At 39.2% G+C, this 21,553-nt stretch overlaps 1 protein-coding gene across 1 annotated transcript in view; it reads right to left on the reverse strand.

Annotated features, from left to right (window-relative positions):
• Window positions 1–19,767, reverse strand: part of LOC104003155 (uncharacterized) — a 569,073-nt gene extending 549,306 nt beyond the window's left edge. Inside the window, exon 1 of the transcript XR_001711359.4 lies at window positions 19,628–19,767. The gene's annotated coding sequence lies outside the window, so the exon portion shown is untranslated. The remainder of the gene's footprint in view (window positions 1–19,627) is intronic.
• Window positions 19,768–21,553: the final 1,786 nt, after the last annotated feature.

Consider the following 21,553-nt stretch of genomic DNA (forward strand, 5'->3'; position numbering starts at 1 on the left):
ATGATATGTACCACTTCACTGAATAAGCTCAAATTCCCAAACCATTTTACTGAAAAGCCCACTTCACAGAAAGTAATCATAAATCAACTTTTTATCCTTCTCTGTTCCTTAAAACATACCCAGTGGGACCACTTATTCTCCTGCACTAAAGACAAAAGTTGACTCCGTGAAGTCTCTGGTTATTCTTGTCATAAAGAGTCCAACTGTCATTTTAAGTCAAAAAGACAGTTTTGATTTGGTAACGGAAGTCTTCAGTGCCATATTATAATCCAAACTTGGTCTTGATATCAAGTTGAAACTTCTTACCCCCTTTATGTCTGCTGCAAATGGAAAGCAGAGTGGGAGAAGGGTATGGTTTCCCAGCCTAGGTTCCCATGTCCTACCCCTCAGCTCCACAACTACAACTTGTAGTTTCTAATTCCCCCAGAGTTAGAGGGGAAGGAGGGAAGGAAAGGGAGCGGGAAAGTCCCGGCATGACTGATGCTGTCATGAGCTGGTGTCAGCACTGTTCAAAGCCAGCTGGCAGGACACATGTTAGATCTACAAGTGGTTTCCTTAGAATTGAGGGTTGGGGGGAGGGGATGGGGTGGAATGGTCTCCTTTGACTTGAGAAAACAGAGGAAGCACAACTTGTACCTCCACATAGATTTTATTTTGACTTATTCTCCCCATCAGGTCACATCAACAGCTCTCTGACATTATCCTTTGAAAGTCATTCCCAAATATCTAATCCCTGCCCTTTTATTATACCCTCTGTGAGCAGTGTTGTTGATAGTCATGATTTCTTTGCCTCACACCCATTAGGTTGGCTATCATCAAAAAAAAAAACAAAAAACAAAACAGAAAACAAAAAGTGTTGCTGAGCACAGAGAAATTGAAACCCTTGTGCATTTGGGTACAGATGTAAAGTAATGTAGCCATTTTGGAAGACAATATGGAGGTTCCTCAAAAAATTAAAGATGGATGATCCAGCAATTCCACTGCTAGATATATACTCAAAAGAAGTGGAAGCACAAGCTCAGATATTTACACTTCCATGTTTAATAGCAGCATTATTCACAGCAACCAGAAGGTAGAAGCCACCCAAGCATCCATTGACAGAAGAATGAACAAGATGTGGGGTATATGTACACAATGGATTATTCAGTCTTAAAAAGGAAAAAAGTTCTGAACATGCTACAGCATGGATGGACCTTGAAAATATTTTGCTAAATCAGCCAGACACCAAAGGGCAAATACTGTACAATTCCACTTATGTGAGGTACTTAGAGTAGTCAAATTCCCAAAGGCCAAAAATAGAATGGCAGTTGCCAGGAGCTGGCAGGAGGAGGGGAATGAGGAATTAGTGTTTAATGGGCATAGAGTCTCAGTTTGGGAAGGTGAAAAAGTTCTGACAATGGATTGTGGTGATGGTTGCACAATAATGCAAATGTACTTGATACTACTATACTTAATACTACTGAATTGTATGCTTAAAATAGTTAAGATAGTAAATTGTTATGTTATTTTACAATTAAAAATAAAAAATTAAAAGTCCTGCTACCATCTTTGAAAATATCATTTCTATCATAGTCACAGCTAAAACCTCCATGTTAACATCCTACCATATATTCAACCACAGGTATATTCTGTCTTCAGAAATATTAAGATATGAAAACATGATTTGTCTTACAATCAGCAATATTCAATATTTTCAGGAAAATAAGCCACAACTCTAGAAAAGTTACTAAAGCTTAGTGGCCAGTTTACTCCTGAGACTATTACCTCATAATTGTTTTAGCAGAGTATAAGACACTTTTCCTTGAATGCCTTTTCCAAGCTCCAATTCTCACCAGGCTGATCTAGAAAATTAACTTGTCTCTCTGGAGCCACTTCTGAATTAAAATTAATGTTGCAAGTCTTTTAGACCCATACCCAATCACTCGTACACACAAAAGAGAGGAGTTTTATGCTATAGAAATATTCCACACTTAGAATTTAAAATAGCATTACCACAAATTTTCCAATTACAGAAAACTCACCATGAGAAAAGAAAGAATAATTGGATGCTTATCCTGAAACAATCTTTTGGGCTGGTTTAAGAAAAAAAAAAAAAAGTCATCGAGTTTCATTATTTTCACCCTTGTCTCAAAATATAATGAGGTGCCGATTCAACATAAGAAAATCCTCAAGAGGAAAATGGTAAGTCATTCATATTATGACAAGGAAAGATTTACAGTTGTAATAGACAAAGCATAAATTTAGCAAGTGAAAGGTTAAAACAGTATTATGAAGTCTGGTTAGCATTAAACCCTGAGCTCTACTACAAAGGTGTCGAAATTGACTATAGAGATCCAAAAATGGGTTGGCCACAACAGGAAAAATACTAGTTTTGCATCATACCCAAAGCAGGCAAACATTAATCAGCATACATTACCAATCTGTGCATAGTCTGCAGTCCTCTGCACAAGGAGAGTGTAATGGGAAATTAAGAATCCCTCTACTGCAGCTTAGTGGTTATGGAAGCCAAGTTCATTTTGTGAAACCCCCTCAGTTCAAATTTCAGCCCTGCCCCTTATTAGTTCTAAAACCTTTAATGAAATTCTTAATCCTTATGTCTCTTTGTCTACAAAGTGGAAATTAAAATAGCAATGAATATAGAAGATGGGAAATTTCAAGGAAATTAGGTAGCTAAAATACTAAGCATATTAGCACTTTCCAGTTAATGTTATTTTTTAATGTAACAGAAAAATAAGCTTTTCTTCAGTAACAGAAGTTTTGGGAAAATTTAAAAGTAACTTATGTAGGTTTTTTGACTCAGATTTCATTTTTCTTGCCTGTATAAATCCCAGAGCAATCTCAAGTTAATTAACAGGTTGCTAGTGAATCTACAGCTGTGGTTCTTAAACTCGGGTTGCATCAGAATCACCAGGAGAGACTGTTAAAACACAGATTGCTGGGCCTCACCCCCAGAGTTTCTGTTTTAGTAGGTCTGGAGTATGCCTGAGGATTTGTATCTCAAAAAAGTTCCCAGGAGACCCTGATGCTACTGGTCTGGTAGCCACATTTGGCGAACCACTGATTTACAATACTTGACCTGCCCCCACCTCATGACCACAATCTTCCTTTTCAGAGCTTTACTCCTAACATTCTTCCTAATCCAAGAACTAGCCATGCATGCCTCATTCCAAAGCCTAGCTGTCACTCTGTTCTGATGGCTGGCTGACAACATGTTGTCTCCAACAGAGCTAGCTAATGAAAGGCCAACAACCTTAGACTCCACCTTAACTGGACCCTGATCCCGGGGAAGCCAGAGCCCATGGGTCCATTAGGAAGTGGTCACACTAAGTCCTATGCCTGTTGTGCAGGTGCCCTCAAATGTAAACAGCCTTCACATGCCTGGGAACTGACTAAGGGAGCAAGCCCTTTCTGCCTTCTTTCTGCCTAGGTCTCTGGTACCTTATTCCAACCTAGAGGGTCTCCAATATCTGGGGACCTGCAGTGAAGTCATCTAGTAGATTAACAGAACCTGATTTTCTAGCATTCCTATCCAAGTTGCTCTAGGTGTTTTTATTTACAACGAGATCACAATAGCATATTTTACATGCAGATTAATGAATAAAACTTTATTAAATGATATGTGGTTAGAGATATAATCTTAAGAATAATCTTGAAAACTAACTTCCCCCACATATACAACATAGGATAGACATGACTCCTCGTGATCTGGGTACAGACATTCCTTACAGAAATTCCCTGACCCCAAAATAGATACTAGATTGCTTTTCCATCTACCATGGCTTTGATAAAAACGTTGACTTCTCCTTAAATACATTTCCTAACTTATGAGAAATCAGAGTAGCAGCTTACTACAACATTTTGCCAATTCCAACTTCTGCATGACTACAATAAAATTTAGGTACAAGCAACATTTTAGTTGCCTAGCACAAGCAGATTTTCTGTAGAAAATCTTCTTATTGGAAATTCCCAATTTCCGTCATTGCCTGCTTTACAAAACCTTCCCACCAACAACATTAGATGTACTGAGGAACCAGATTTGACATCCCCAAGACTAGAATAGAATTCAGTTTCAGGTGTCCCTATGGTGCCTGACCCAGAATTATCTGATTAATCATCTCACACTGAGAGCCTCTTAGCCCAATACATTTGGCCCTATAACCCACTTTTTGCTCAGATTGAGCCTCTAAGCCTTTTGACATTGAAATTTGTCTGAATTTGTCTTGAGTTTGCCACCCACTGCTGGATTGCACATCGAGTCAGTAGGCTTCCAGCACTCCTGTCAGTGTCCTCTCAGCTGCACACTGATAGAAACTTGGACCCCTCTCTTCAGTAGAAGCCCCACTAACTATAATGGCAATGCTGGGTTGATGTAAACATTCATGTAAAACTGATGCTACACAAATCCCTTCCAGCAATCAGTTTCATAAAACAGCATCCAGAGCTTATCCCTACCCTGACTCTACCAGCACTGAAAGTTTTCAAAATATAGTTGAATTACCATTTCCAAAGGATTACATCAATAAGCTAACACACACACACACACACACACGCACACACACACACTCACTCTGCTTCTCTCCAATTGCCCTTTCATCCATGCCATAGAATTTCAGACCTCCAGTTTATTTTCAGAGCAGCCAGTCAACAGATCCTGTCTAAAGTCAATAGAAATACAAGCATACTATTTTAAATCACAATAATAACCAACAAAGAACAAAACAAAAACCTATTCAAAGCGTTCACTTCTAGAAAATTCGGTTTTAGAAATGAAAAGTGTGAATGGCTCAGAAGAAATGCTTTGCTTTATATTTTATACCTGTCTGTACTATGCACGTTCCTTGATCTATGCATATGATTCCTATAACTGTAAGAAGCAAGTAAAAAATGAGTAAACAACATCCTCATCAATAAGATTAGCTAAATAAAGCATATGCATACAGTGGAACATTATGTAGATACAAAAAAAAGCACAATATTTAGTGATATAAAAAGATAACCTTAGAATGCCAGTTTTTTTAAGTTGCAAAGGAGTATAGTCTGATTCAACTGAAGAGAAATTACACACATGCACACATACCACAGACCTGTATAAACAGAGATATCATGGAAATATACCAAACTGTTGGGACTTGGAGAAATGGGGAGAGAGGGTCTTTCACTTTTTATTTTCTATGCTTTTGTAATTTATGAGCTTTATACAGTGAGTATACAGTGTCTTTGCTGTTTAAGATTCTTTAAAATACACACACACACACACACAGAGGTGTGCTTCAGACCCAGAAAATATGAAGCAAAGAGCTTACATCATATTTGTAAATTCTTAGAACCTTGATAGAGAAAGAATTTTAAGAGGCCCAGAAAGAATCGATGCCTTTCGCAGAGTCACACTGCTGGAAAGTGTCAGAACCAGGTTTAGATCACAGGCATACTGCAGGAGGAGGAAGACAACGCTTTCAGAACTTCAAGTTCTAACAAATAAATCAATCATTGTGCCTTCTCCCTACTTCACTTAATACTTTAATATAAATAGGTAGGAGCAAGGTAAATATTCTGTCCATTTTACAGATGAGTAAACGAATGTCCAAAAGGACAGATTACCCTGAAGCCATGTAGCTATCCAGCAGCAGAACCATGTAACTAAGACCAGCCCACTCCTGGTCAAAGCTTATTCAACTACAGTACAAAATTAAAGCACTTCAAAAACAGGACATTATCCTACGCTAGCTTTATCTTTTCCTCAAAAAAGTTAATGAACCTTGAAGGAGAGATTCTACACAAGGCATTGGGAATTAGAAAAAGAAGAGTTATTTATAGGTTATAAGGCAAGAAGAGGAAAAGAATGCTTATTAAGCCTTGATTTGCTCACAAGTCTCATTATAACAGCTCTGTATCACTAACCATGTCAAAGACAGCAATTTGTCATCCAAAGAAGTCTGATTAAATAATAAGACTAAGGCCCCATCACACACAGAGGCCACCAGGTTACTTTACAAGCAGCCTTCAAAGACAGTTTGACCTCACAAGGTCTCAAGGAAAAGAGAAGTGGTTCCTACAGCTTAGCAAAGTCATTTAGTGGCTATTTCTATCAATCAAGCCTTCCTCCAAAGGCAAGAGGACAAGTAAATTTATCATTTTCCTGCCTCTCATGTTAAAGTAGAGAGACATGACACCTTGGCAAGGTGCTGATTGCCATTTTCTCATGTGAAGTAGCAGAGAACAGCTGGGAAACCAGCAAACTCTCAGAGCTGTTACTCTAATCAGGGGAGAAAATTTTCACAGAGAAGTTCCCCACCCCCCATTCTTTTATTTTACTTTAAGTTCTGGGATACATCTGCAGAACATGCAGGTTTGTTACATAGGTATATATGTGCCATTGTAGTTTGCTGCACCTATCAACCCATCATCTAGGCTTTAAGCCTCACATGCTTTAGACATTTGTCCTAATGCTCTCCCTCCCTTTGCCCCTCACCTTGCCACGAGGCCCCAGTGTGGGATGTTCCCCTCCCTATGTCCATGTGTTCTCATTGTTCAACTCCTACTTATGAGAACATGCGGTGTTTGGTTTTCTGTCCCTGTGTTAGTTTGCTGAGAATGATGGCTTCCAGGTCCATCCATGTCCCTGCAAAGACATGAACTCATTCTTTTTATGGCTGCATAGTATTCCATGGTATATATGTGCCACATATTCTTTATCCAGTCTATCATTGATGGGCATGTGAATTGGTTCCAAGTCTTTGCTATTGTGAATAATGCAGCAGTAAACATACAGGTGCATGTATCTTTATCACAGAATGATTTATAATCCTTTGGGTATATACCCAGTAATGGGATTGCTGGGTCAAATGGTATTTCTGGTTCTAATCCTTGAGGAATCACCACTCTGTCTTCCACAATGGTTGAACTAGTTTACACTCTCATCAACAGTGTAAAAGCGTTCCTATTTCTCCACACCCTCGCCAGCATCGGTTGTTTCCTGACTCTTACAATAATCGTTATTCTAACTCGTGTGACATGGTACCTCATCGTGGTTTTGACTTGCATTTCTCTAATGACTGGTGATGATGAGCTTTTTTTCCATGTTTCTTGGCCACATAAATGTCTTCTTTTGAGAAGTGAACACAGAAGTTTTCTATATACTTTTTCACTCTCAATATGGACATAAATGGCCAGGTGTAGTGGCTCATGCCTGTAATCCCAGCACTTTGGGAGGCTGAGGCAGGCAGATCACCTGAGGTCAAGAGCTCAAGACCAGCCTGACCAACATGGTGAAACCCCATCTCTACTAAAAGAAAAATACAAAATTAGCCGAGCATCGTGGCTGGCACCTGTAATCCCAGCTACTCAGGAGGCAGAGGTTGCTGTGAGCCGAGGTAGCGCCATTGCACTCCAGCCTGGGCTACTAGATTGAAACTCCATCTCAAAAAAAAAAAAAAAAAAAAAAAAAAAAAAATATATATATATATATATATATATATATACACACACACACACACACACACGTTTGTGTGTTATTTTTTAATTAAGACTGTTTTTTACAGCAGTTTTAGGTTCACAGCAAGATTGAGCAGAAGATACAGAGAGTTCCAACATACTCCTTCCCTAATCCCCCATACACACAGCCTCCTCCACCAACATCTCCCACAGCGGTATATTTGGTACAAGAGGTAAACCAACATTTAATGCATAATCAAAAAAACCTATAGTTTACCTCAAGGTTCAGTCTTTGTGTTGTATATTCTATGGGTTTTGATAAATGTATAATGACAAGTATCCACAATTATAGTATCATACAAAATAGTTTCACTGCCCTAAAAATCTTCTGTGCTCTACCTATTTATCCCTTTCCCCCAGCCAATTCCTGAAAACCACAGAAGATTATGTTTTTATACTGTAAATCCTAATGGGAGAACTTCTTATAACCTGCCAATACTCAGCATGACCATAATTTTGAACCAGAAGCCAGGCTGCCAAACAGTATTTATGGGAATCAATAGACAAAAATTCAGGGCTGTTCCAGAAACTCCAGGACATGTGACTATCACACTGCTAGCAACATGAGCAGGTGAGGAGGGACACCAGAAAGCAAGGCAAAGGCAGGGCTGGAAACAGCAAGGGTGCCCTTGGTCACCATCATATGGGTGGAGTGTCTTTTCTCCTTGAACTCATAGCCATGTGGAAATTCATGACTCATCTTGCTTTGAGCTTCTCAAAGAAGGTTTCGTCTCCACCTGCCACCCCTACAAGTCTCCAGCAAGCCTGGGACACCATCACCCTCCCCTCCCCCCCCACACACACACATGCACACGCACACTCTATAGGGCCCATTTGTTCACGCTCAGGGCCATAGAACTTCAGAGTTGAAACTCAAGGCCAATGAGTTCAATAGAAATGTAATGCAAGCCACACATAAGCTTTACATTGTCTAGAGGCTGCATTTAAAAAAGTAGGTAAAATGTTTAAACATTTTAGCTCGATATATCCAAAATGCTATTATTTCAGCATTGCATTTATTTAAGTTATTAGTAAACTCTTTATACATTTGTCAAACTAAGTCTTTGAAACTCTGCACAGTTTAGATTGACAGCACATCTCATTTCAGACTAGCCACTTCTCAAGTGCTAAATAGCCCCATGGGCCTAGTGGCCAAAGTTTTGGACAGCACAGCTTGAGAACTCATCCACATCAGAAGATTTTAGATTGTTAAAGAACAGAAGCCTACAAAGTCTATGCAGGACACCAACGTATAAAAGATAAAAGAAGGATGGCTTTAGTTGGAGTGGAAGTCTGGGACCCCTTCCCGCATGGCTCCCTTAACTGTCACAATGGCCTCTCTCTGAAGCTGCCTGGCTCCAAGAACAAAGTTTGACATTCTCCCTACTCTCATTCAACGCCATACATTAAACAGGAGGGAGCCAAGAACTACAGACGTGAAGCAGTTTTCCTCCCTGGGACAAAACTGAAACTGCAGACCTCCCGGCTCTCAGCTCATGTATATCTAGTCCGAGAAGGGAGCAAGCCCATCATAAACAGGCAGGTTACAAAAAGACACTGTTCTCATCAACCCCTAGCTGGAACCAGCTCCACTGCCAATTTCATGGACAAGATCATTAACAGTGAGGTATTTTCTCAGTTTTTGGAGGAAAAGAATAGAGAGGGTAGAATAGAGTGAAAAGAACATATTGGTGTCCATTCATGTAAAATGCTCAACTTTCTAACCGTATAAAAGAGGTCAAAGAGTATCATTTATTAAGCACCAACTATATTTGGTAGACAGGCAGTGTGGTTGAAGGTCATTGTTCCCTTCTTCTTATGACACTGCTCCTCGCAAGAGTGAATGACACAAGCTGATGGGTCCAGATTTCGAGTGGGACCCTCACTGAGCAGGAAAGGTCCCAGGCAGCAGGCTCTCACCCATTTCATGCTCCCTCCACACTAGGGGACTGTTAGGCTGAACAAGGACCTCCTTGCAGGTCGGCCCTGCTGTGTGCTTTCATTTCTTCCTCTCACTTTAGATTGGTGGAGTGTAGTGATGAGATTGACAATAACTGGAGAAGGAATGGCAGTATAAAGAGATGCCAATATGATCCTTGAATCCAAATTAAAAGCTATAACACAACTGAAGGAGTAAGTGCCTTGTGTTAGAGGTTTGGGAATCCATTTGTGATTAAATGACCCAACCATTCACACATATTTACCTAGTATCTATAAAAGTAGTGATAATAATCCCTGCCCTCATGGAATTTACTATTCTTTGTACATTTACTCTATTTAGGGATTCATTGAGAGAGAATTATAGGTGAAACAGCGCAAACAGATTCCCAAATTTCTAGCCACAATTCCATCATAATACCATGAAAGCTCCACCATAAAATTCTTCAGTACTAAACATTAATTAGGCACTCTATAAGTAAGCATTATGTAGTTAAGTCTAATAATAACTCTGAAGCAAGGATTAATATCCCTTATCTTATGGATGGAGAAAGCAAGGCATGAGGAAACCAAATAATTTGACCAAGTCCTAGCAGCTAACAAATGGTGGAAATGGATTCAACTTTGTCTATGACCCTGATACTCCTGTGACTTCCATTTAACCACACCTTTGTGTCTAGAACATTAATGATCTTTATTAAAAAAAAAAAAAACTCTTCCAAATTTGAGCATTTTGCTTGCTTCCAAAATAAAGTGCTGTTCCCGTGGAGAAAATTAAACTAAATAAATAGAAAATAAGCTACTTTCTTGATCCAGATGTATCACTATATCCCCTATGTCTGATTATTAATCCACATCATTTTTTGTATTATTTATGTACTCCATAGTCACTGGACTTTCTCTTTTGTCAAAAAGGGGGCTGGTTTCCCTGGAGTGAATGCAGCCTCTTCATGCCATGTCACCAATGGCCACGAAGCAAGCCTATAACTTGTAATAGACCTGTTAACAGCAACCTAAGGAAGGAGAAAAATCAGAAATTCTAGTGGGGGGTGGGGGGAAGGAAGTCATAAAATTAAGATTTGTTAAGGAACTACTCTGCACAAGGCCTATATCTATGCTGTCTCATTTAGTTGGTTTATAGTGACATTCTTGAAGCTTTATTGAAAATAACAGGGATCTAGAGGGTTGAAGAGCCATGAGAAGTGCCAGCTGCAGTTCAAGTAAGACCCATGTTGAAAAATAATGTAAAAACTCAGCCTGAAAGGCTTAGACAGGAGAGCTCAGGTCTTCCTGACTCAGGGTTAAAGGAGATCAGAAATCTGTAAGTGAGCCCTAAGGAGCCCATTAGATGGATTGAGGGAGTAATTTCAGCTAAAATGTTAATGACTGAAAATGGCATAGGGGAATGCACTTAGAGGAGAGGTCCCAGGAGAGAGAAAGACATATTCAGTTGATGATGAGTAAGTTCTTCCCATTCCCAGCAGCTATACCAGTTGCTCAGAATCCTCTATAGAACTTATTCCAACCCCAAACTTTGAGACCTCCTTTTTATGAACATATCCAATTAACTCCGATCTTCTTACCTGGCATTCAGACAAATCTGCTTGTCACCTGCCCATTCAGTCTATTTCCACTTTGCTTTGACTTGTTGTGCTGATATTTTCCATTTCTAAATCTCTAAGTTCTTTTAGCTAACATCTAAAAGTTCCACTCTTAAAATTACTTTCAGGCATTTTTTCCTTCCCAAGCAGGTTCTTGGGAGCCCCTTGAGGCTAAGGGCAATGCGTTGAACTTTTCTTAGTTATTTACCACAGCATCCAGCAGAGTGTAGGACTTGTGGTTCCATAGATGCTCATAGTTATATGCTGATGGAGATTGATAATTATTAATGGGGAGGAAAGAGGTACTCTAAAATGTTTCTCTAGGGGACCCAGAATTAGGACTTATAACATTGGATGTAATGTAACATCAATTGTCATGTTTTTAATCCCTGGAATTAAGTTCAATATTATCTTAGACAACTTAGATTTACATCCTAGCTTACTCTAAGAATCATTTTGTCTATTATTTTCTGTTTTGTTTCTTGTCAGTATTCCCAGAAACTATTAACATTTTAAGATGCTTGGAAAATACAATTTAACAAAAACCATCCTGGGAGGACACAGCCCTCGCATGATCTCCTTTTGAACAAGGACAGATTCTAACAGTTTTTTGTTTCCATTCTGCTTAGCTGTAAGGTGATAATATTCATCCCTTGTATCACAGAGGACTAATGACCTATTCAACTGAACACCAGCTTCTTACAACATATTAACCAAATGCATGTCTTGACGTTTTGTAGTTTCTCTCCATGGTATCATATTTTCTTTGGGCTTCCATTAGAGCATTCTACTTTAAATGGAAAGCCAGCTTCAAGCTTCACCATCTTCCAGGCTTGATGCAATATGAGGTTGCAAGTTTGCTACTAAAGTTAGGAGCTCATCTCTCCCCAGAGAAATTGCCCAAAACCCTATACTATAGGAAGTCCTACTATGAGACTTCCTGAAGTACACACTATCTCGAATTGCCTTTGGTCCCCTCCCCTCAGACACTATCCTAGGCAAGTCCTTGAATTGGGTAGTGCAGTAGGGGTTGGGGGGAACACTGAGGGAGCCTGTTTATATTGTTTTCCTCAGCACATAATATGTAAACAAAAGTCAAGCTAGAAGGACAAATTCTGGATTTGCTAATCATATAATGATAATAGAACAAAACTAATTAAAAACATCACTCATAATAAAGGCCAACATCTCTTGTATACTCAACACGAGCCAGGTTCCATGCTAGATCTGTGTAAGTAATAAGATTTGGAGGAGTCTCGGCTTACTGGGGCTTTTGGAGGGCATGGAGACTATTTTTTTTCTGTTAATAATTGTCCCCATTATGCTTTATGGGATTCTGTCATCCTTACAGGATGGAGTAAAGAATCTTACCAAGATTTCTGACCCCTTAACTTCCTTAACAGTGATCAGTCTCATACTGATTCTCAGAGACCCATCCCTTTTCATTTTAAACTTGTAGACTCACTTTAAAACCAAAGTTCTCTTTTCTACAGAGTAGACTTTGAGGTTCAAGCAGCTGAGCATGGGGGCCCTGGCCCGTTCGCACCCACTTGCTCTTCTATGCTTTGCCCTACAAGTTGGGGTGAAGGGAGGAAGAAAATGGGTAGGTTTCCCCCTGTAATGTCCCCACAGCATGGTGGGGTCCCCCTGCTTCTCTGGGGGTTGCCTCTGTGTTATAGACATCCCATGCCAGCTCTTTCAGGGTTCGGGGAGGTACTGGAGCCTCCCACTGCACAGCTCCTAACCTGGAAGATCTGCTGTGGACACCACTTCTCTTGCTCTCCCTCAGACACCTCCCTGCGAGGGGCAGCCCCTGGGACACTCAGGCAGGAAGGCTCAAGTGTCTTGGGAAGACTGAGCTCCCTCATTCCTTCCTGCCCCTTTGTCCTGCCCCACAGCACTGGAAGCCATCAGCCTCCAGTCCCCAGCTCAGTACAGTTGAACTTCGGGCAACTTCAAAATTAACAGCAATTCTGGGGTCTCCCACCAGGAATGAGGTAAAGGACAGGAAAGGCCTCACTACCCAAAGGGTAGGGCTTCTCCAATATCCAAAGTCTGGCAGTGGCAGAGGTGGGACATAAGGGTAAACTCTGTAAACCAGCAGCTGGTCCTAGTACTAACACCTTCCTGAATTTAGAATATAACTAACTAAAAGCATCTGTACTCAGTTCAGGGCTTTGCCACACTTCTAGGAAAACATGAAAAACACCACTAGACTTTCTATTACACAAACATTATTCCATTTAATACTCAAATCATTCCTATAAGGAAAGTATTAGCCTCATTTTACAGATGAGATTGATGTTTTTAAATAAAGTAGAAGCACTCTTGAGTGACATGGTTACAATCAGTAGTTAATAATATATCTGGTCACACAATGAAACGGCCTCAAAGCAGTGCCACCCAGTAGCAGTGACTATACCCAGATCTGAATTTTTAAACATGAAATGGAGAATTTCTATTTTCCAGTAAAAGGAAACAGCTTCTTGGACAAATGGCTACCTCTAGGGCTGAGGCAGGGAAATACAACATGAGTCCAGAGGATTTACTGTAAGAGAAAGCAAAGCAGTAGTCAAAAAAGTGTCAAAAAATCAGGTCATGTTAAAGGGACACAGCTAATTTGAAAGACCTCTCAATGCCCAAAACTAGAATAATTTGAACAATCACAACAACAAAAAATTAGTAACATAGTATTGGATCACAACCCAAAGTATGGGATAAATATGAGTTTATATTGATATAAATGACTGAATAAATTGTGGGGCAAGTGGAGGAGGAACAAGTCTTCCTTTTATGTACAGAAGAATAAAATAACATGAGTAGATACTCTCCCTTCCTCTCCCAGGCTTGAGTACCAGCTGGACTTAGTGACTCACTTTCAGAGAATAGAGTATGGAACAGGATTGTAACCTTACAGTGGAGAAACTTGACAGATACCACCTTAAGCAACTAGTGAAGTCCACCATTCCCAGTGAGACCATGTGGATAGCAAGTACCTGATATTATGAGAAGGGACTTCACCTCCGTGGTATTTTTTCCAAAAAAACAAAACAAAACAAAACACAACTTGTGTCAGCCTAAACATGGGGGAGTGGTGGCGGAAAATCAGATAAACACAAATTGGGCAACATTCTACAAAGGACATGACTAGTACTCCAACTTATTAAAGTTATGAAAATTAAGACTGAGAAACTGCTAGACTAAATGTAACATGGTAACCTGGATTGGATACTGGAACAGAAAAGGAACATTAACGGAAAAACTGAAATATGAAAAAAGTCTAGAATTTAATAGTAACATAACAATGTTGGTTTCTTCGATTTGGCAAATATACCATGGTAACATAAGTTGGTAACTGTGGGGGAAACTGAGAAGTATACCGGAATGTTTTATCTTGGCAACTTTGCTATATATCTAAAATTTTTCTAAAATATAGTTTTTTTTTAAAGTTGGGGTGAAAAGTCTTCAAAAATACATTCTTAAATGTATTTCCTCTTAAGTATGTAAATGTACATTCATTATCTATTGTTAGAAATGACACTAAGGTGATTTCTTCAAATATGGATCCGCTGACTGAACTTCATTTTTCCTAAAAAATTGTAACCACAGAATTAGGCATCTATAATTTTCAATTTTAGTTTAAGTAGTGATTTGAAGGAATTGAAAAGTCTTCTGATGCCACTGTCATTTTAGAGTTAATATTTTTCCAATCCTTTACAGCTAATGTTATATTCAATGAGTTTACTTTAATTAAAATTTGTAATAAATTTTATGTAATGAATACACAAAAAAGGGAGACCAGCAAAATAAATGTTCACGTACCCATTACTTGGCTTCCACTTTTAAACAATATTTTTCCGATTTCAATATATACTTTCTTAAATATTTTAAAGCAAATCCCAATCACATTTTGCCACCCATACTTGTGGAACATCCCCAGAATCATAAGACCTTCCCTCTAAATAACCACCATGCCTTCATCACAACCAACAAGATTAACTCTAATGCCACAGTATCATCTAATTCTCAATCCACATTCAAAGTTAATTAGAAAGCTCCTTTTTCTAGCAAATCACTTTAAGAAGGATTAAATTTGGTTTTATAAAAACTAGAGCTTTCTTTTCATACTCACTTTGATGCACAATTATCCCAATCTGGTGATATGATTGAGACAGACATAGTTAAAAGATGTAAACAGTCTTTATTGGTAAAGAATGTGGAAGTTTAGCTGTTTTGGAAACCATTATTGAAATGAGTAACGTAACAGGAAAAAAAAAAAAAAAAAGACCAACCAAATGCCCAACAAAAAAAGTAACAGATTAAACAAACAGAGAACTGTACAAAGAAAACTATGCCCCAAGGGCATAGACATTATCCTGTAGGCAATGGGGTGCCACTGAATGATTTTGGACCAGGCAGTGTTAATAATGAGTTTATTTTTCCACTTTCACTGAAAGATTAACTAGGAGAAACGGGGAATCTGAGAATGGAAGCAGAGAGGCAAATTTGCAAAAGGAGGTATTATAATATCTTAAGAGGGAAAATTTTTTCCTATTCCCATTATTTCTCTTGAAGTGAAGGAAGTTCCACAAACTGAAGCCAGCCCTGGCTTCTCTCTATCCCCTAACTTATTCCCCTACCCCCAGAGGAGGAATTTAAAAATCAGAAGATGGGCATGCATATCCACTCATTATGCTGCTGTGAACATTTGGGAGTAAAAGAATAAAACATGCCCATATGAAAACATGTTTCCAGTTGTTCATAGCAGCATTATTCACAATACCCAAAGGTATATCAACACATAACTAAAACGTAGTATATCCACACAACTGAATGGCAGTCAACCACAAAAAATGAAGGGCTACATTCATATGCTACAAATAGACAAACCTTGAAAACACTATGCTAAGTGAAAGAAGCCAATCACAAGATCCCCCATACTGTATGTGTCCCATACTATATGCGCACATATTAAACCTTATGTGCCCCATTATTATGTTGTGTGCTTTAAAAGAGCCTTGTTTTAAAAACTTTAGCACTGAACTAATACATATGCTGATGTCCTGAAGAAATTTCACCCATTCTTTTATTTAGTGTCCATGCTATGAACAGAATGGTTGTATCATGCCCCAAAATTCACGTTTTAATACTAACCCCTAATGTGATCCCCAAAATTCACATGTTTTAATACTAACCCCTAATGTGATATTAAGAGATGGGGCCTGTAGGAGGTGATTAGGTCGTAAGGGTATCGTCCTCACGAGTAGTATTAGTGCCCATTAGAAAAAGACATGCGATTGGGCAGGACAGACTGGAGAGAGAAAAAAAAAACATGGGAGAGCTTGCTTTCTCACTCCCTGCTCTCTACATTTGAGTATACAAGGAGAAGGCAGCTATCTGCAAACAAGAAGAAAGCCCTCAGATACCACATCTGCCAGCACCTTGATCTTGGACCTTCTAGCCTCCAAAACTGAGAAATTTCTGTTAAGTTACCCAGTCTACGGTATTTTTGTTATAGTAATCTAAGCAGACTACGACAGTTTAGAATAGACATAGCCATAGAGACAAAGTTGTTGCCAGAGGTAGGGAAGAGGGAATGGGACGTAACTGCTAATGAGTTCAGGGTTTTTTAGGGGATGACGAAAACATTGTGAAATTAGGTCAAGGCAATTGTACAACCTTATGAATATAGTAAAAACCACTGAACTGTATACATTCATAAAGTAAATTTATGGCATGTGAATTATATGCCAATAAGCTGTTTTTTTAAAAAAAAGGACGTATTTGAAGAACTGAAGGGAACAAAATGAAATTTAAAGTGGTTTCTCATGGCCCATAGACTTCAGTGAGAGGCAGGGAGAGTCCACCCTGACGGTTTTAGTACCCCTACACTAGGTCACGTGGGTATGAACAGCTGTGCAGATGATCTTTGCAAAGATTACACAACTTGGAGAATTGAAGGGACTAAGACTCTGCGAGCTTACTGTCATAAGGCTTGATGGAGTCAAAGCACATGGAGAAAATAAGCACCAGCAAGCCTCAGGGTCTGAGAGAGCTCCAGGTGCAACTCCCAAGGGTCCTTTCTTAGTCACAGAATCTACTTTATCTCCAGATTATGAATCGCCAGGATATCAGTGAGGAGCCTTGGTTTTGTTAGATCTCAGGCAGAAGTTTCCAGTGGTTGTTTTATGTCCCACTAGTCATATAGCCCAAGCTGGTTATCCAGTTAAGTCAGGTGTAAGCCATCAACCTAAATCTCTAGACAATGCAAACAACTTAGCAGTGGTATATTTTAAATTACTAACTTGCCCACTAATCCTTATCTTGGCCAAGAAGTCAGTTCCAGGCTTACTTGGTCAGTTCCAGACTTCCAGACATCCTCAGAAATAAATAGAGCTGTATAAACCCAGCTGTAAAATAACTCAATCATAAATAGCCTTTAACTGCTGTGGCCTGGGAAAGAAGTTCCAAGATTTAAGCCTCAAGATATTTTTATTCTTGCAGGCGACCATTCAAAGAATGACTGCTACTTGGAAAGCATGGCATCAAGGAGAGCTGGAGGTCACAGTGGTTTAACGTAGAATGATGTGGCCACAGGCTGGCCTGGCATTCCAGATTAGCTAAACAGGGATTAGACATTTTAGGGCCTAGATGGGCAGAACAACTTTTGTGCTTTTAAAACTGAAAGAAATCAGTTCTGCATGTCCTGCAACAGTAGATCTCAGCCAAGATGATTTTGCCTCCCTAGGGATATCTGGGGATGTCTTTAGACATTTTTGTTGTCACACTTGGGGTGGGTGGGTGCCGTGGGCATCTAGAGGATAGAGGTCAGCAGTGCAACTAAATATCCCTCAGTACACAGGGCAGCTTCCAACCAAAAACAAACAAACATAAAAAGAACCATCCAGTCCAAGTTACAAGGGTAACCTATAATTCACAAGGTGAATTTACAAGGCCAGGTCATTTCTCCACCACGTAGTCTAGTTCAGTCTGATTGGCTTAATCACATATGAGAAGAAACCTTCCTTAGGAGACAGGTTGTTTAGGCCTAAGAAATTCCATAATACAAAGCTAAAGATGCCTGCCCAACAGAGAAGATGGAAGCCTCATCACTAATCAGAACCTACACATGATTTAGTACTGTAGCAAGCAAAACAAAAAAGGAAGGGGAAAATAAAGTTTTTTTCTTTGAAGTTTTTTTTTTTTTTTTTTGAATTTGCTGAAGCAGAAGGAAAGGGCTCTCAAATACTATCAGGGAATTGTGACAACCACCACCGAAAATTTAATTTACTCAAACACCATTTCTGTGATACAAGGCCATATGCCTAAGTGGGCTTTTCCCATAACATGGTAGAGCCAGAATTACTGGACAATTATTCCCAATAGAATTTAAATGGGCATCCATTGGTCAGCATCCCAATGAAGCTAAAAGTAAAATTTGCCCTTTCACTGGCATAATTTTTGACAGCAATGCAACCTGGATTCTAAGAATAATTTCATCAGAGAAAACTGGTCTATAGGCTTAGAAATGACTTATTTTCTAAATTATGGGCCTAGTGATTTAAAAGCCTTATGTGCCCCATTACTACTTTGTGTGCTTTAAAAGAGAGCCTGGTTTTAAAAACTTAACACCGAACTAATACATATGCTGAAGTCCTGAAGAAGTTTCACTCATTCTAGGCTGCAACTGTGAGAAGAATGCCAATTCCACCCAGCTGTCTCCAACCAGCTTCATGAGACAATCAGTGAGAAACAAGGGAAAACTCCAAAACCTTTGATATTTAACTCACAAGAGCAAAAGAGTGCAACTTTGAACAGATTTAAACTTTCATCTTACAAAGGGGGTTAATATCTGAACTTTAAATTCTGGGCTAAAATGAGAGATTAAACACGTGCATCTTTATTACCTTCCTGGAACCCAGCCAACACTACACCCAAAAAAAAAAATTTTTTTTTTTTTTTTTGAGACAGAGTTTCACACTTGTTACCTAGGCTGGAGTTGGTGCGATCTCGGCTCACTGCAACCTGCGCCTCTTGGGTTCAAGCAATTCTCCTGCCTCAGCCGCCTGAGTAGCTGGGATTACCGGCACCACCACCACGCCCGGCTAATTTTTTTGTATTTTTAGTAGAGACGGAGTTTGCCATCTTGGCCAGACTGGTCTCAAACTCCTGACCTCAGGTGATCCACCCACCTCGGCCTCCCAAAGTGCTGGGATTACAGGTGTGAGCCACCACGCCCGGCCATGATTTTTTAAACAAACTTATTTTGAAATAATTTTAGATTTGCAGAAAATTTGCAAAGATGGTACAGAGTTCCTGTATACCCTTCACTCAGCTTCCTCTAATGATAATATCTTACATAACATCACACATTTGTCAAACCTAAGAAATTAACATTGGTACAATATGGCCAAAAAAACTATACATATTGTTTGGATTTCACCAGTTATTCTGCTAGTGTAATTTTTCTGTCCCAGGATCCAATCCTGGACACTATATTGCATTTAGTTGCCATGTCTTATTAGTATCTTAGTTTGTTCTGCTATAACAAAATACCTGAGATTGAGTAATTTATTTTAAAAAACAAAATGTCTTACAGTTCTGGAGGCTGGGAAGTCCCAGGTGCCAGCAGGTTCAGTTGTCTGGAGAGAGCTGATTGCTCTGCTTTCAAGATGGCACCTTACTGCTACATGCTCCAAAATATAGAAATGCCAAGTCCTCACAGGCCAGGACAAGCAAGCTGAAAGCTGGATGAAGGCTCTTTTATAAGGGCCTTAATTCCATTCACTAGGGAGGAGCCCCCATGGCCCAATCACCTCTTAAGGGCCCCACCTCTTAATCCTATCACATTGGCAACACCTGAATTTTGGAGGCAACACTTCCAAACCACAGCAGTGTCCTCAACTCTGAGACACTCTCTCAATAGCAAAAGGTTTTTTAAGAGATGGAAACACAGAAGAACACAGCGAACAGGGAGGAGATAAGAGTAACAAAAATGTGAAATCTGAATCATAAACCAGTAAAGGGAAAGATAAACAAACTGACGTATGCTACAGATTTTTCAAACAGCTCTGTTCCTGGAAGTGATAAGAGGAAGAGAGTGGGAAGAAGAACTACTGGGAAAAACACTATTTGAGAAATTATTTGAGAACCCTCGATCCTTCCATGCTTCACAGTGCTAGGAAACTGGCCCTCACCTATCCTAGAGGAGATCTAGAGATGTAAACTCTACATTGTGGTCTGCAATCTTGAGAATGCCAGGTGCAGGTACTTTGGACCAATAAAGAAGAAATTCTGTTTAATGTTTTAGCTGCAAGGAAGAGCAAGTTAATAACTCTAATCTGGTTAATCTTCACTTGAAACAATCTATGAATTTTTGCTGTGACAATGTGACTCAAACCACAAATACTATTGTGATTACTTATCTATTTGGCTCCTTGCTAAAATACTTATGAAGTTTAATCTATCTCTTACCTTCAAGTGAGAAATACCTTTAATGTAAGTGTAAACTTTGACTTGTATCAGTTAATATGCAATCTTTGAAGAAACAGATTTAGGTTTCTTATCGGGTCATACTAATTCCTTCGCCTGAACCATTCCACCGTTGTCTTTATACTTAGCAATATTCTATACTTCTCTGCAACAAGACCCACCCCTCCATGGCATTTATTATTTTTCAAACATATTTATGTGATTGTCTGACTTCTAGCACCCATCTATCTGTATATTTTGTTATGTATATATGTATCCCTTCTGTCTAGGTTTAATCCCTAATTATCCCATATGTACTATTCTTCGTTCCTCTGTCAAAGAGTAAACTGCAGGAACCCAGGAATCGTGTTTCACATATCTTGCTTTTCATATCATGCTTAGCAAAACTCTAAACTCACAATATATCAATGTTTCACAAAATATGGTTATAATTCCCTGCCTCAAATTAACCAAGGGTTTTTAAAAAGCATATTATTAAGTTCTGGTGAGGGATAGTGGTGATGGTTGCATAATAATGCAAATGTGCTTTATTCAACTGGTTAGAATGGTAACCTTTGGGTTAAGCATATTTTACCACAATAAAAAATGAATTTTAAAGCACATTATTAAGCCCAGTGAATTGATGAATAAGGACCTGCAGGAACGGTGCCTGGGAACCTACATTTCCACAGTTCTCCAAGTATTTCTTATGCAACCTGGTCTGAAAAACCATCACATTAGATAGCCAGTAAATACCTGTGGTTTGCATGAATGACGGATTGATTGATTGTTGATTGACTGATTGATTGATTGATTGGAGACAGGGTCTCTCTCTGACACCCAGGCTGGATTGCAGTGGTGCAATTATGACTCATTTCACCCTCAACTTCCCAGGTTCAGGCAATTCTTCTACCTCAGCCTCCTGAGTATCTTGGGCTACAGGTGTGCACTATCATGCCAGGCTACCGTTTTGTTTTTGTTTTTGTTTTTTGTTTTGTTTTGTTTCATTTTGTTTTTGTAGATACAGGGTCTGTCTATGTTGCCCAGGCTTT

The sequence above is a fragment of the Pan troglodytes genome, chromosome 17 (assembly GCF_028858775.2).
Source record: "Pan troglodytes isolate AG18354 chromosome 17, NHGRI_mPanTro3-v2.0_pri, whole genome shotgun sequence".
Classification (NCBI taxonomy): domain Eukaryota; kingdom Metazoa; phylum Chordata; class Mammalia; order Primates; family Hominidae; genus Pan; species Pan troglodytes.